General features: G+C 43.7%; 3 non-coding genes across 3 annotated transcripts; all 3 read left to right on the top strand.

The window, feature by feature from the left end:
* The first annotated feature begins 9,148 nt into the window (after nt 1-9,148).
* Nucleotides 9,149-9,221, top strand: trnav-cac (transfer RNA valine (anticodon CAC)). Its single transcript has one exon. It is a non-coding gene; the product is annotated as a tRNA-Val (tRNA).
* A 2,864-nt stretch (nt 9,222-12,085) lies between these two features.
* On the top strand, nt 12,086-12,158 carry trnav-cac (transfer RNA valine (anticodon CAC)). Its single transcript has one exon. It is a non-coding gene; the product is annotated as a tRNA-Val (tRNA).
* Nucleotides 12,159-15,019: 2,861 nt separating this feature from the next.
* trnav-cac (transfer RNA valine (anticodon CAC)) lies at nt 15,020-15,092 on the top strand. The gene has a single exon. It is a non-coding gene; the product is annotated as a tRNA-Val (tRNA).
* The last annotated feature ends 891 nt before the right edge of the window (nt 15,093-15,983 follow it).

A 15,983-nucleotide genomic window follows, 5' to 3' on the forward strand; every position in this document is an offset into this window, starting at 1 on the left:
TTGTTGAAAAAAAAATCTGTTTCACTGATGTCATTTCGGGATGGAATTTGCTATCCTGACTTGGTCTGGGCTGCATGTGACTTCAGACTCATAGCAAAATGGTTGAGTCTCAACTGCCCTCTGGGCAATTCGGAATGGGTAATAAATTCTTCTTCGCCAGAATCGCCCTCACACTAATCCAAAAATTTTTAAAGCAAATTCTCATTAGGCTTAAACAAGTGTGTTGTGTGCAGTTTTGCAAGTCACATTATAGCAGGGATGTGATCACACTGAGAAAATTGCAGGAGATATTTCCCGGGATACTGTTTGGGCTGAAGACTTTCAGTTGTGAAGAAAGACAGGACCGAGTGGAGTGTTTGTCGCAGTGTAAAGGAGATGTAGTGGAGACATAATTGAGTTAGGGTATGGACAGGGTTGACTGAACGAGTTTCCCATTGATGGAGGGATCGATTAGCAGGGGCCAGAGACTTAAGGAGAAAGGCCGAATTGTTTGAGAAGATGTGCGAAAAAGCTTTATTAGCCAGTGGGTGGTTGGAATTTGAAATACACTGTCTGCATTTTTCAGAGCGGCAGACACCCTTAGAACCTGAATAAATATTCAGATTTGAACTTGTGATACCAAGACATATAAGGCTGTGGTATAAACATTGTGAAATGGGATTAAGTTCGTTAGGCAGTTGTTTTTGACAAGTGTCACCACAATTGGTTGAAGGCCCTCCTTTGACACTCTTGTTCTCGGTAGTATGGTTAGTGTCCACGCCTGTCACAGGGCTCAATTCTCCACTGGGACAGTGTAAATGTTTAAAAACTGTCACTCCATTTCCAAGTGCGGGTATTGATATTTGTCCTTCCATTCTCGATGGGACATGTCACAGGAAGGACAGTGCTGCCTGAATCAAGTGAGGAATAACAGCAGCTCTCAGGGAGGCAGATTGTCAGTGAAAGCGCAAACACGTGACTTCTGAAAACTGCACCTTGTTACGGTGTTGGAATGAAAAACATTCGGCAGACTTGTTCCGAATTGAAGTGTTTATTGAAAGCAGAAAAGTGAGGAAGAAATAGCGTAAAAGCATTCAAATATGACTGCATAAACATTTCGCGCAGCAAAAATCAGATTGTAAAGCACGGAGTAGCGTTTCGATACATTGAATTTGGGTTGATTTGCTTTGATGAGGCTGAGTTACCAGGGTATAAAGCGATTAAAAATGATTCAGGTTTTGCTCACTATGATGGAACATTGGCTCAGTAATTCGCATTGCTGTTCGTTCTGAGGGTTATGTTCATTGACCAAGTTAAATTGCCCTCTCGTGTGCAGGGATGGAATTAAGTAAATTAAGTGAATTAGCTTGGGTAATGCGGGGACAATGTCAGAAGTCACAGGACGCCAGGTTATAGCCCAACAGCTTTATTTGACATCATAATGGGGAGAGTTGCCCCTCTTCTGGTGAATTGTAAGGGAATGGGGAGGAGAGATAGGTCTTGCAGAGATGCTCTTCAGAGAGTCGACACCGGCTCGATTGACTGAAATGCTCTTTCTGAGGTGGAGGATTCTGTGATTTTCTCGGAGAGGGTAATGACGGTATTTACTGGGGTGTAAATCCATTAGAAACGATGCTGACGGGGTGTACTGAGGATGAGATTTTATTCACGTATTGTCTTCGAAAATTTAGAACAGTTCTCCCTGAACCAAGAAAGACTTAGTTGGGTTTTTTTTCAGGTTATGAAATGTTTATACAGAGTCAGTCGGTGAAAAATTCCCTCTTTGAAGTAAGTAAACATCGAGACGCTAGACATTCAAAACCTTTGATAAAACCTTTGAAGGACAAAGAAATGAGGAGAACAGAATCGCTGTCGCTCCGAGAATCTGTTTTTCAAAATATTTGGAAAGGCACATTTGGTGACATACAAGGAATAAATTTCACAAGGAGGGAGACAGCGTGTGGCTTGGTAAAGGTGTAGGGGTGCGATGTTGTCGGTCGGAAGTTTCGGGGGAACAATGTCTAAGTGGGTTGACTTTAAATGTAAAGAAATTTCGTGAACGTGTGCAGCTGAATAAAATTCGGTTTCAAAAACTCTGGATGTTTTAAGATTTGGCATAATATTCTACCTGAAGCATTGTAAATAGATCTGAGTGGATTTTTCTCGTTGTGAAGGAATGATATTACATAATAATAAGAAGTGACCAGTTGCTTGGAGATCGAATTCCAGCTTTAATCATATGCGTTAAAGATGTGAGGAGAAGCACCCTGATATTTGGTCCATTTTATACTCGGTGAAATCTTCCAAAGCAACGAGCAACAAAACTGATGGGTTTTCTTTTGCATTTTAACACTCTGATTTTCTAAGCAATATTTTCCTTAAGCTGAAATATAGTCGGAGCAAATTTGAATACAATATTAATCGTTACAATGAGATTTATCTAATTCACTTCTGATTATTACAATGAACATTGTGAGGTTGCAGCAAAATTAAAATGAAACGAACAAAACAGCGTTTCTTGCAATTTAATCCAATTCAGGCTCAGCCATGTCAGAAAGGCCATTGAGCAACAACATCGCCTTTATTTCCCTCTCCATGGCGCCTTCTTCACGTGAGGGAGAAAGTGACTGAAGAAATTATGAGTCAAATATAGGTATGAATATGACGGAAAATTCTTGTTCTCTGTTTCATTCTGACACAGTTCTGACTCAGAATGTATCAATGACAGCTATTCATTCTGTCGTGCATGGCTATTTATTGGAATTTGCTATTATTATAATTCTGGTGCATACAGAAACACAATGGCGTGGATACAATTCCGCTCAGCAAATTTCTCATCCTTTACTTTCACCACATGTATCCTGATGAGGTGACATGTCACCGCTCTACAAAATGTGCTGCGAAGACTGAACGATTATGGTGTTGGGTTATTACACCGCTGTGCTCCACATTCACGAGTTCGAGTTACACTCTGGTCCCTAACATCACAAACCACTCCCGCAGTTTTTATTGGCACCTCACACGTCTGGTATACACTGGATAGAGAATCTTGTTCTTGCCCTTCACTGCACGGGAGATTCACAATAATCGACACCACATTAAAGTCGAAATGCAGAGTGAGAGAAGTCATTCTATTCAATTGTAGATTAACTTGGTGTCATGAGAAAGAACGCATTTTTCTTTCCGCCCCATATTCCATCTTGTCTTTCTATTAATTTGCATCGAAATAATGAGGAGCACAAGTTTATCCAGTGGGGTTGCACATGAGTATCTTAACCTAACACTTCACACAATGATCTGATCAGTAAGTCAAACAGTGACTCGGAATTGGAACCGCAGAAAAATTCTCCAATGAAACGAACCTTTCATTCTTTCACAAATTTCTGCTGTGTGTGAATCATACAACGAACCATCATCCAGCGTTATCACTGACTTGCCAATTGTATAAGGTCAATCAACGTTCTTCAGCATTCACTGCTTCTGTACACAGCCACCTGTGCGGTGCCCAGTGTCATTTGTTATACCCAGGTCACAGTACATTTCGTCTTCCTGAGTTTATGAACTTTTTCCTGATCTGTCTGATCTCTTTAATAAACGTTTTCTATCACTTCATCCCATCCCCCCACAATTCTGAACTTATGAATAAAATAATGAGTTAGACAAAATGTTAAAAAAGTGGGAGTTTGCCACTCAGCCCATGGAGTCTGCCCCAACATTCAACGAACTCATGGTTGATCTGATAATCTTAAACTCCTTTCTGCTCACTTTCCAAGAAAAAATTTCATTATATTTCTGATTAACTATCTGGCACAGTTTAAAAACACCCAACAACACTGATGGCACAGAATTTTTGGCCACTGAGCAAAGAGATGACTTCACATTTCTGAATTAGATGGACACTATCTAATTCTGAGATTATGTCCTCTGGTGCTCTCCTCACAGCATGGGGCAAACCACCTGCCTGAATCTACCCTGTCAAGATTCCACGAATATTGAACGTTTATGATTGGTGTTACATAATGAGAGAGTACCCCTCTACCTCCATTGTGTCGAGGAGAATAGACCCAGCCTAACCAATCATTCCATGAAGGTCCATTTTATACAGAGTTGGCAACATCCTCGTAAATCACTGCTGTCCCCTGCAGCGTCCTTACTTATTATAAAGACAGGTGGAGAAATTTCGGTGATGAAATGGGCTGAAATTTCAGGCGCAGACGGGAATTGGAACTCGAAATCAGAAAGTGATTGGAATCGGATTGATCCACAGAAGGACCAAATACAGCGATGATAACTCTGACAAATGAGAATCTAATCATATTCGATTGACATTCAAAGGCTTCATTGTAACTGAAGTTCTCCGTGTAATCCGCCTGGGAGCGAGTATTTAGGAGAAATGGAACCTGATCACGCATATAAGAAGTTGACGACAAAAACATGTCCGTCGGTCAACTTTGTTTGATTATTAACTCAACTCTTATCTCCGTGAAGCCTACATCGTCCGCAACGCACAAATTAGATGTTGAACAGAACTCTCTCCATTTGCCTAGGTGAGTGCAGCTTCAATATCACTGAAGGAACTGGACACCCTCCACGACAATGCAGTCACTTAACTGTACATTGCTCAACGTCTGAATATTTATTCCCTTAACTGCTCAGGCACAATTTCAGCAGAGTGCACCACATAGAAGATTCACTGGAGTAAGTCAACCAGGCTTTGTTGACAGAATCTTCAAAGCTCAAAGACTGTACCGACCATAAGGACAAAGTTGAAGATGCACTGAAACGTCACCATTTATGAATTACCCTCCAAGGCACATACCAGCATGACTTGGAGAGGAAGCAGTGATAAATTCATTGAGTGGTGAAGCGGTCTTGATGGCAAAAGAGTTATACTCGAGCCCTTCACATTTTATTTTAAAATTTTGAAAAATGTTGATTATCGCATTGACCAGACTTGTGCTCATTCCTTTAGTTGTTTCCGAAACTGGCGTTTGCTAAAAATCGAATATCATTTTCAGACTGAGGTCAACAAAGAGTCTCTCGTACTACTGATCTCCCTGTTCAACAATCTTCAGAGATCTGTGAATATCTACTCCAAAATCTCTTTGTTCCTGTACACCGCTCAGAATCCTCACTGTTATTGTTTCAATTCTCCAAATTCCTTACCACGTATTGGTCTGGATTCAAATCCATTCGTCGTTTTTCCATTCCACCTGATTGATACATCACTGCAATCCCTGATATTATTCATCACAGTCACCGACACGACCAATTGTTGCATCGTCTGTAAACATCTAAAAGTGACTCCGACAACTAAGTTTGAATTATTGATCTACATCAGGAAACAGTGGTACTCCACTGGAAACAGGCATCCAAGCATGGTTCATTGCTGGATGGGATGAACACCTGCAATAACAACAGAATCGGGCCTTTGCTATCATTCGGAAACCTGAAGGCAACTCTGCAGGATGGTTTCCTGACTGATTCCTTCTCACATAGGGGAGTGGTGAATGACCTGTCCACATTCTGACTGAGGAAGTGAGTTTACATTTCAGCGGGTAATTGAATCCCTTCCTGCAGACCCAGCCCCCATGGACCTGACTTCATGGAGGCGTCGGTATCCTTGTGTCTATATAGTTTGGATAATCAGCTGAATTTGAGACCACGCTGAGACGATTCCCAATTTTCCCCATCATCCATGCATCTTTTATATCCTTCCTTATTCTCCCACGGAGTGTGGCCATCATAGTCTGAACAACAGTTGTTTTTCATCCTTAAATCTCCTTGAACTGATCCAGAAGGAATTTATGGGTAAATCGTACTATTGTTGATCTGAAGTTATATGTTGGCAAGTCTCGTTAAGGACAGCAGATTCCCCTTTTGAAGGGTCATGACTGCAAAGGCTTTCAGCAAAGTAAAACTTTTTTGTCACTCGTCCTCTGAGCGGGTTTATATTCCAGATTTTATTCATCGAATCTAATTACCAGTAGCTGCCATGCTCCAGTCTCCAAGTGTTGCTGGCCCAAATATTGCCATTACCTTTGCAGATGAAACGAAGATTGGTGGAGTAGCAGAAAGCATAGGGGACTGTCAAAGAATGAAGGAGAATATAGATAGGGCAATTGAGCGGAGAAGTGGCAGATGGAGTTGTATCCAGACAAATGTGAGTTGATGCATTTTGGGAAGTCTTATTCTAGAGCCAAGTATACAGTAAACAGAAGAGTCTTGGGTAAAATTGCTGAGAAGGTTAATGTGGGAGTTCAGGTTCTTTGTACCTGAAGGTGGCTGCACAGGTGCATCGAGTGGACAAGAAGGCATATGGCATGCTTGCTTTCATCGGTCCAGGCATTGAGTGTAAGAGCTGGAAGGTCATGCTAAAATTGTACAAGATTTTGGTTCAACCACACTTAGAATGCTGTGTACAGTTCTGGTTGCCAAATTACCAAAAACGACGTGGACGTTTAGGAGAGGGTGCAGAGAAGAATAATGAGGATGTTGCCTGGTATGGAAGATGCTAGCTCTGAAGAAAGGTTGAGTAGGTTACGTTTGTTTTCATTAGAAAAAACGAGATTGAGGGGGACCTGATTGACGTCTTCAAAATCATGAAGGGTATAGACAGTGTGGATAGAGATAAGCTTTTTCCCAAGGTGAGGGATTCAATAATGAGAGGTCACACGTTCAAGGTGAAAGTTGAAAAGTTTAAGACAGATAGTCATTGGAAGTATTTTACACCGAGGGTGATAGGTGCCTAGAACGTGTTGCCAGCAGATGTAGTAGAGGCAAGCACTGTAGATTCATTTCAGGTGCGCCTGGACAGATGCATAAGTAGGAAGTGTGCAGAGGTATACAGATGCTTTGGAATTGGGTGATAGGTTTAGACAATGGATTTGGATCAGCTCAGGCTTCGACATCCAAAGGGCGTGTTCCTGGGCTGTAAATTTTCTCTGTTATTTTTTCTTCTTTGTTCACAACTCTGTCAACTTCATGCTACATTACTGCATTTCAGAGAATGATATTCTCAATTCTAATTATTACAGAGGGAATGAGAATATGACATGTGGCTGTGTCGGAATGAAAGTGATTTACGCTGGTCTGGAGTTTTTACTGGGAGCAAGACGCTGATGCGGAGACGATGTGATCAAAAACAGCTTACTGTCAACGTAACAAAACAGCGCATTGTTCAGGAAAATTTCAGAGAATGCTTTCAATTAACCGACCTCTCGCTGAAGGCTCCAGCACGCTTCAGCTGAGCCAATCTGTCGTGCGGGTTAATGCTGGTGTTGTATCCTAATACAACAATTATGCTCTTCGTCCCCGCCTTTGACCAGGAGCACTCCCAACTTTGGCATTTCTTGCGCCTCTGTGCCGTCATAGAAGAACCATGTGATCACCTTCAAGCCAATCAATCCATTTCGATACTATGGTTGTGAGATCAATTCTCATGTAACAGCTTTTACCACATGGACCAGAGATTATTAGAAAACCAGGCTCTGGAAAAGGACACAGGGCAGCACTGAGGAAAAGAAAATTTATTCGAAAATACTTCTGTCTGTGGAATTCTACATCATTTATTTCACTTGCTCATTCAGCTCTGTCTTGTCTATTGTGTGCAGTTCTGCAATTCGCATTATAGAACGGATATGATAGCACTGGAAATGATGCAGTAGATATTTACCAGGATATTGTCTGGGTAGAAGAGTTTCAGTTGTGAAGAGAAATTGGACAGGCTGGAATTGTTTTTCTTAAACTCGAAGAGATTGAGAGGAAACATCATTGAAATGCATAAAATAATCAGGAATATGGATGGCATAGACTGAAATCAATGTTTCTCTTTGATGGTGAGATCGATCACGGGAGGTGGGGAAGGGTGGCATAGATTTAAGGATAGAAGAGGAAAGATTTGAGTGAATGTGCAGACAAATGTCTTGAAACAGCCGTGGGTTGAAATCTGGAACTCAGTGCATGCAAAGGTTGCAGAGGCAGAAATCCGCATAACTTTCAGAAGTTTTCAGATGTGAATTTGTGATGCCAACACGTACAAGGCAATAGGCCAAGTAATTTTAAAAAGTGTTCCGATAGTTAAGCGAATGTTAATTTCCAGTATTAGCAAATAGGCTTATTTTTGCATAGAAATCCTGGGTAGTACCACGCCTGTCACTGCGTGAGGTCGGGTTCAATTTGCTTCCAGGACAGGCGCTTTCATATTGGGAGGGCTAAGTGGGTAGAACTGCGCCATTCAGCGTCAGAACCCCGCCTTCGATTCAAGTCTTGTGTGACTGACTGTGTGGAATTTACACACTCCTGCTCCCTCCCTCTCCCGTGTGAGATTCCTCTGGCTGCTCCGATTGCTTCCCACAATGCAAATGTGTGCAATTCAGGCGAATGGCAAATGGCAAACAAAATCTGAATGGACTGTAAGTGCTGTAAATAAGAGACAAAATCAGAATTGCGGCTCGGGGAAAACAGATTGCTGAAATTCACTTTTTATGGCCCATTCTTATTATGTTCTTTCTTTGTCTCTTTGCAGCATTGTCTGGGAAGTGATGGTGCACTCAGGCTCCAGTCTGTTTGAAAGAGTAGTTTGGAATTGCCCTGTTGTTAGTTGTGTGATTACTTTATGGTTCATGCCCCCCGACACTCTCACATTTAGCATTCATGCTCGCTGTGTCTGAAAATGCATTTGGTTTTCCAGTTTTGTTTGTGTTCCGTGTTAAATGCTTTCTGTTTTGCGATTCGCTCAATACATTACGAATTAACAGGGTTTCTGAGGTAACTTCCAGCTGCAAAAATCCTCAACTGAGAATCTGGGAAACTTTCACGGAGTATGGTCAGTCGGAGCAAAAGTAAGGAAGTCGTTCGTTTCTGCAGTGTTTCACAATGCTACCTTTCCCGTGAGCCGTCGAACAGACTAAATGATTTTGCCACAGACTGCGACGGTAAGCTCCGCAAAAACGTAATTCTTTAAAGCAGGTGTAAGCAACACAACGTTACCGGGTTACACCGCGTGGAAACAGATACTTCGGTGTATCTCGTCCATGCTCACCACATAGCCAAAATTAAACAAGTCCCATGAAACAACGAGTTAACGGAAACAGAAAGGCGAAAGGTAGAATGGCTTCAACTTTCTGTGTTGGATGCCACTGAGCTGCAGCGGCTGCGACCGCGGCTTGTTTCTGTAGTGTAGTGGTCATCACGTTCGCCTCACACGCGAAAGGTCCCCAGTTCGAAACTGGGCAGAAACTGCTTTGCTCTTCAACTGCAGCCTTTGACATCGACAAGAACGGAGCTTTCTTGCTTGCTTTCCCATGTGCAAACCTGCCTTCGAATTTGCTTGAATAAATCTTCTCTCGTCGTGCAATGCAATGCGATTCCATTTAATTACTGTGCAAAGCATTGTAAAGTTTTTCTCCAACATCGTTCTGATCATATGCCATTCTGTTTGAGAGTGTAGTTACCCCCTTCTGATCCTTCCACGAAAAGCATTACCGCATTCGCATTCCTTGCGCAGGCGGCCCGGTTCAAAGACAGGGAAGAAGCTGATGTGCTGGTGTCACAGTGCACCACGGATTCTTCAACTAGTCTGTCTGTCAAATGTATCCCAAAGTCGTCTCTGAAAGACCTCATTTGGAAGGTGTCTGTCGTTATTCAACGTGCGAGAATTGGCACCAGAGGTCCTGAATCATGTTTTGGAGCAGTTCACACGTTAGTGGCTCATTCAATCAGCAACAGCAATGAAAGAAATTACACTCTCAGAGGAACATCTGGACCTGTGCTTTCATAGCGTCGCTAGTATTAAGGTGCGCCCCGAGATCGAAGCCACGTTGGAACTGAAACGGAGGAATCGACAGAGAGGCTACAGAATGACATCGCATCCATTTGGTTTTCTTTAAATCACTGACGAGCAGGAAAATGTAAACGGGGAAGGCGAGTGGGGAAGTGAGGCAGTTGCAACTCTGGAGAAAGTCCTTCTTTGTGATTCACTCAGCAACCAGAGACGTGACGGTGACTCAGGCGTGAGAGCTCTTCACATCATGAACAAACAGCAATCAAGGGCAGTTAGCACCTCTTCCGGACTGGGGGTGGGGTGAGGTAATTACCTTTTGACTTCTGTTACTATGTTCAGAAACTGCCTTTTGGATTGAGGTGAACAGAAACTGCATTTCTAAAAAGCACAATGGAACTTGTTAAAATTTATTGAGTCGCTTTTTTCTCATCGATTCCCACACAGGTTTCCAACTCAGTTGGTATCCATGAGGCTCATGTCCAGGTGTGATAATCTCTGCAGCAAATTGCACGGTTAAGGTAAAAGGCAAGGAAAGTGGCATCTCGAACCGGCCCCGAGGTCAGACCTTCCTTACAATGTAATCTGTCGTTCTCGGATTGTAATACTACCTCCGGTTTTAGGATGGAACATTCTTTGGGAACCTTATTCTGCAAAACAGACACAGTGCCTGAAACTATGCTGCACGGTATGATTTGGGAAACGGCCTGCTCAGCTTTGTGCATTTTCCCTGTAGTCCGGTGTGTTTCATGTTCCGTGTAAACGTGTAAGTTGTCCTGTTTCGAGCAATGGGTGAAATCATTTAGCAAAGCAAGAATCGAAATTGCAGTAATGTCAAGTAGCTCATGGTAATTTGACCCAATCATAACCGATCATATATTCTCACGCACTCACAGATACATTTGTTTCTGAATCCAGTCTGAGAAGATAGACTCAGCTTACCAGTGATTTTTGTCTGGATTGATGGGCTATCGTTAACTGCTGAGAAATTGATATTGTAGACGGGCACATCCCAGCAGCTGTGCGAGTCGGAGAGGGATCATGGAACCTTTTTCACTTGAGTTTACATCTGTTGTTATGCAGGAAAACAATTGGAAGTGCAAGAAAATGGCCTCGCGCGCGTGTTGCTAGTGTGGCCGAGCGGTCTAAGGCGCTGGATTAAGGCTCCCGTCTCGCCCGAGGGGTGGGTTCGAATCCCACCGCTGCCGTTTCTGCGGAGCTGCTGGTTTAAATGCTGTTTCATTCCCCTGCTGCATTTCTGTTTGAAACAGAAGCAAAATGAGTTTGTTTCCCGGGGAATTTCCTGCGGTGTGGGAAGGTGCCGAATTTTCCAAAGTGTTGTCTGTGCTGTCATGATCGTGTTCGCCTCCCGCGCGGAAAATCGCCAGCGGCTCCACTGTTGCTTTCTGTTCCAGGCAAGTTGAGCTTTTACTGGAACCGAATGGAGACTGTTGTTGCGAAACAGAGTCCTACGGTGACTCGACTCGTCGTTATTTGGTTTTCTGGCCAATGAGAAAATCGTTCCAATGTATTTCGATGTCATATGTTATTGAATTTCTCCCACTTCCTCCTTTTCCGTCCTGGAGTCATCGGAAGGGAAAGGTAATCTAATCGAGACTGTGATTGGTGAAATTCACTTTTTATGGCCCATTCTTATTATGTTCTTTCTTTGTCTCTTTGCAGCATTGTCTGGGCCGTGGTGGTGCACTCAGGCTCCAGTATGTTTGAAAGAGTAGTTTGGAATTGCCCTGTTGTTATTTGTGTGATAACTTTATGGCTCATGCCCCCGGACTGTCTCACATTTAGCATTCATGCTCGCTGTGTCTGAAAATGCATTTGGTTTTCCAGTTTTGTTTGTGTTCCGTGTTAAATGCTTTCTGTTTTGCGATTCGCTCAATACATTACGAATTAACAGGGTTTCTGAGGTAACTTCCAGCTGCAAAAATCCTCAACTGAGAATCTGGGAAACTTTCACGGAGTATGGTCAGTCGGAGCAAAAGTAAGGAAGTCGTTCGTTTCTGCAGTGTTTCACAATGCTACCTTTCCCGTGAGCCGTCGAACAGACTAAATGATTTTGCCACAGACTGCGACGGTAAGCTCCGCAAAAACGTAATTCTTTAAAGCAGGTGTAAGCAACACAACGTTACCGGGTTACACCGCGTGGAAACAGATACTTCGGTGTATCTCGTCCATGCTCACCACATAGCCAAAATTAAACAAGTCCCATGAAACAACGAGTTAACGGAAACAGAAAGGCGAAAGGTAGAATGGCTTCAACTTTCTGTGTTGGATGCCACTGAGCTGCAGCGGCTGCGACCGCGGCTTGTTTCTGTAGTGTAGTGGTCATCACGTTCGCCTCACACGCGAAAGGTCCCCAGTTCGAAACTGGGCAGAAACTGCTTTGCTCTTCAACTGCAGCCTTTGACATCGACAAGAACGGAGCTTTCTTGCTTGCTTTCCCATGTGCAAACCTGCCTTCGAATTTGCTTGAATAAATCTTCTCTCGTCGTGCAATGCAATGCGATTCCATTTAATTACTGTGCAAAGCATTGTAAAGTTTTTCTCCAACATCGTTCTGATCATATGCCATTCTGTTTGAGAGTGTAGTTACCCCCTTCTGATCCTTCCACGAAAAGCATTACCGCATTCGCATTCCTTGCGCAGGCGGCCCGGTTCAAAGACAGGGAAGAAGCTGATGTGCTGGTGTCACAGTGCACCACGGATTCTTCAACTAGTCTGTCTGTCAAATGTATCCCAAAGTCGTCTCTGAAAGACCTCATTTGGAAGGTGTCTGTCGTTATTCAACGTGCGAGAATTGGCACCAGAGGTCCTGAATCATGTTTTGGAGCAGTTCACACGTTAGTGGCTCATTCAATCAGCAACAGCAATGAAAGAAATTACACTCTCAGAGGAACATCTGGACCTGTGCTTTCATAGCGTCGCTAGTATGAAGGTGCGCCCCGAGATCTAAGCCACGTTGGAACTGAAACGGAGGAATCGACAGAGAGGCTACAGAATGACATCGCATCCATTTGGTTTTCTTTAAATCACTGACGAGCAGGAAAATGTAAACGGGGAAGGCGAGTGGGGAAGTGAGGCAGTTGCAGCTCTGGAGAAAGTCCTTCTTTGTGATTCACTCAGCAACCAGAGACGTGACGGTGACTCAGGCGTGAGAGCTCTTCACATCATGAACAAACAGCAATCAAGGGCAGTTAGCACCTCTTCCGGACTGGGGTTGGGGTGAGGTAATTACCTTTTGACTTCTGTTACTATGTTCAGAAACTGCCTTTTGGATTGAGGTGAACAGAAACTGCATTTCTAAAAAGCACCATGGAACTTGTTAAAATTTATTGAGTCGCTTTTTTCTCATCGATTCCCACACAGGTTTCCAACTCAGTTGGTATCCATGAGGCTCATGTCCAGGTGTGATAATCTCTGCAGCAAATTGCACGGTTAAGGTAAAAGGCAAGGAAAGTGGCATCTCGAACCGGCCCCGAGGTCAGACCTTCCTTACAATGTAATCTGTCGTTCTCGGATTGTAATACTACCTCCGGTTTTAGGATGGAACATTCTTTGGGAACCTTATTCTGCAAAACAGACACAGTGCCTGAAACTATGCTGCACGGTATGATTTGGGAAACGGCCTGCTCAGCTTTGTGCATTTTCCCTGTAGTCCGGTGTGTTTCATGTTCCGTGTAAACGTGTAAGTTGTCCTGTTTCGAGCAATGGGTGAAATCATTTAGCAAAGCAAGAATCGAAATTGCAGTAATGTCAAGTAGCTCATGGTAATTTGACCCAATCATAACCGATCATATATTCTCACGCACTCACAGATACATTTGTTTCTGAATCCAGTCTGAGAAGATAGACTCAGCTTACCAGTGATTTTTGTCTGGATTGATGGGCTATCGTTAACTGCTGAGAAATTGATATTGTAGACGGGCACATCCCAGCAGCTGTGCGAGTCGGAGAGGGATCATGGAACCTTTTTCACTTGAGTTTACATCTGTTGTTATGCAGGAAAACAATTGGAAGTGCAAGAAAATGAACTCGCGCGCGTGTTGCTAGTGTGGCCGAGCGGTCTAAGGCGCTGGATTAAGGCTCCCGTCTCGCCCGAGGGGTGGGTTAGAATCCCACCGCTGCCGTTTCTGCGGAGCTGCTGGTTTAAATGCTGTTTCATTCCCCTGCTGCATTTCTGTTTGAAACAGAAGCAAAATGAGTTTGCTTCCCGGGGAATTTCCTGCGGTGTGGGAAAGTGCCGAATTTTCCAAAGTGTCTGTGCTGTCATGATCGTGTTCGCCTCCCGCGCGGAAAATCGCCAGCGGCTCCACTGTTGCTTTCTGTTCCAGGCAAGTTGAGCTTTTACTGGAACCGAATGGAGACTGTTGTTGCGAAACAGAGTCCTACGGTGACTCGACTCGTCGTTATTTGGTTTTCTGGCCAATGAGAAAATCGTTCCAATGTATTTCGATGTCATATGTTATTGAATTTCTCCCACTTCCTCCTTTTCCGTCCTGGAGTCATCGGAAGGGAAAGGTAATCTAATCGAGACTGTGATTGGTGAAATTCACTTTTTATGGCCCATTCTTATTATGTTCTTTCTTTGTCTCTTTGCAGCATTGTCTGGGCAGTGGTGGTGCACTCAGGCTCCAGTATGTTTGAAAGAGTAGTTTGGAATTGCCCTGTTGTTATTTGTGTGATAACTTTATGGCTCATGCCCCCGGACTGTCTCACATTTAGCATTCATGCTCGCTGTGTCTGAAAATGCATTTGGTTTTCCAGTTTTGTTTGTGTTCCGTGTTAAATGCTTTCTGTTTTGCGATTCGCTCAATACATTACGAATTAACAGGGTTTCTGAGGTAACTTCCAGCTGCAAAAATCCTCAACTGAGAATCTGGGAAACTTTCACGGAGTATGGTCAGTCGGAGCAAAAGTAAGGAAGTCGTTCGTTTCTGCAGTGTTTCACAATGCTACCTTTCCCGTGAGCCGTCGAACAGACTAAATGATTTTGCCACAGACTGCGACGGTAAGCTCCGCAAAAACGTAATTCTTTAAAGCAGGTGTAAGCAACACAACGTTACCGGGTTACACCGCGTGGAAACAGATACTTCGGTGTATCTCGTCCATGCTCACCACATAGCCAAAATTAAACAAGTCCCATGAAACAACGAGTTAACGGAAACAGAAAGGCGAAAGGTAGAATGGCTTCAACTTTCTGTGTTGGATGCCACTGAGCTGCAGCGGCTGCGACCGCGGCTTGTTTCTGTAGTGTAGTGGTCATCACGTTCGCCTCACACGCGAAAGGTCCCCAGTTCGAAACTGGGCAGAAACTGCTTTGCTCTTCAACTGCAGCCTTTGACATCGACAAGAACGGAGCTTTCTTGCTTGCTTTCCCATGTGCAAACCTGCCTTCGAATTTGCTTGAATAAATCTTCTCTCGTCGTGCAATGCAATGCGATTCCATTTAATTACTGTGCAAAGCATTGTAAAGTTTTTCTTCAACATCGTTCTGATCATATGCCATTCTGTTTGAGAGTGTAGTTACCCCCTTCTGATCCTTCCACGAAAAGCATTACCGCATTCGCATTCCTTGCGCAGGCGGCCCGGTTCAAAGACAGGGAAGAAGCTGATGTGCTGGTGTCACAGTGCACCACGGATTCTTCAACTAGTCTGTCTGTCAAATGTATCCCAAAGTCGTCTCTGAAAGACCTCATTTGGAAGGTGTCTGTCGTTATTCAACGTGCGAGAATTGGCACCAGAGGTCCTGAATCATGTTTTGGAGCAGTTCACACGTTAGTGGCTCATTCAATCAGCAACAGCAATGAAAGAAATTACACTCTCAGAGGAACCTCTGGACCTGTGCTTTCATAGCGTCGCTAGTATTAAGGTGCGCCCCGAGATCTAAGCCACGTTGGAACTGAAACGGAGGAATCGACAGAGAGGCTACAGAATGACATCGCATCCATTTGGTTTTCTTTAAATCACTGACGAGCAGGAAAATGTAAACGGGGAAGGCAGGTGGGGAAGTGAGGCAGTTGCAGCTCTGGAGAAAGTCCTTCTTTGTGATTCACTCAGCAACCAGAGACGTGACGGTGACTCAGGCGTGAGAGCTCTTCACATCGTGAGCAAACAGCAATCAAGGGCAGTTAGCACCTCTTCCGGAGTGGGGGTGTGGTGAGGTAATTACCTTTTGACTTCTGTTACTATGTTCAGAAACTGCCTT

The sequence above is a fragment of the Chiloscyllium punctatum genome, chromosome 18 (genome assembly GCF_047496795.1).
Source record: "Chiloscyllium punctatum isolate Juve2018m chromosome 18, sChiPun1.3, whole genome shotgun sequence".
NCBI classification, from domain to species: domain Eukaryota; kingdom Metazoa; phylum Chordata; class Chondrichthyes; order Orectolobiformes; family Hemiscylliidae; genus Chiloscyllium; species Chiloscyllium punctatum.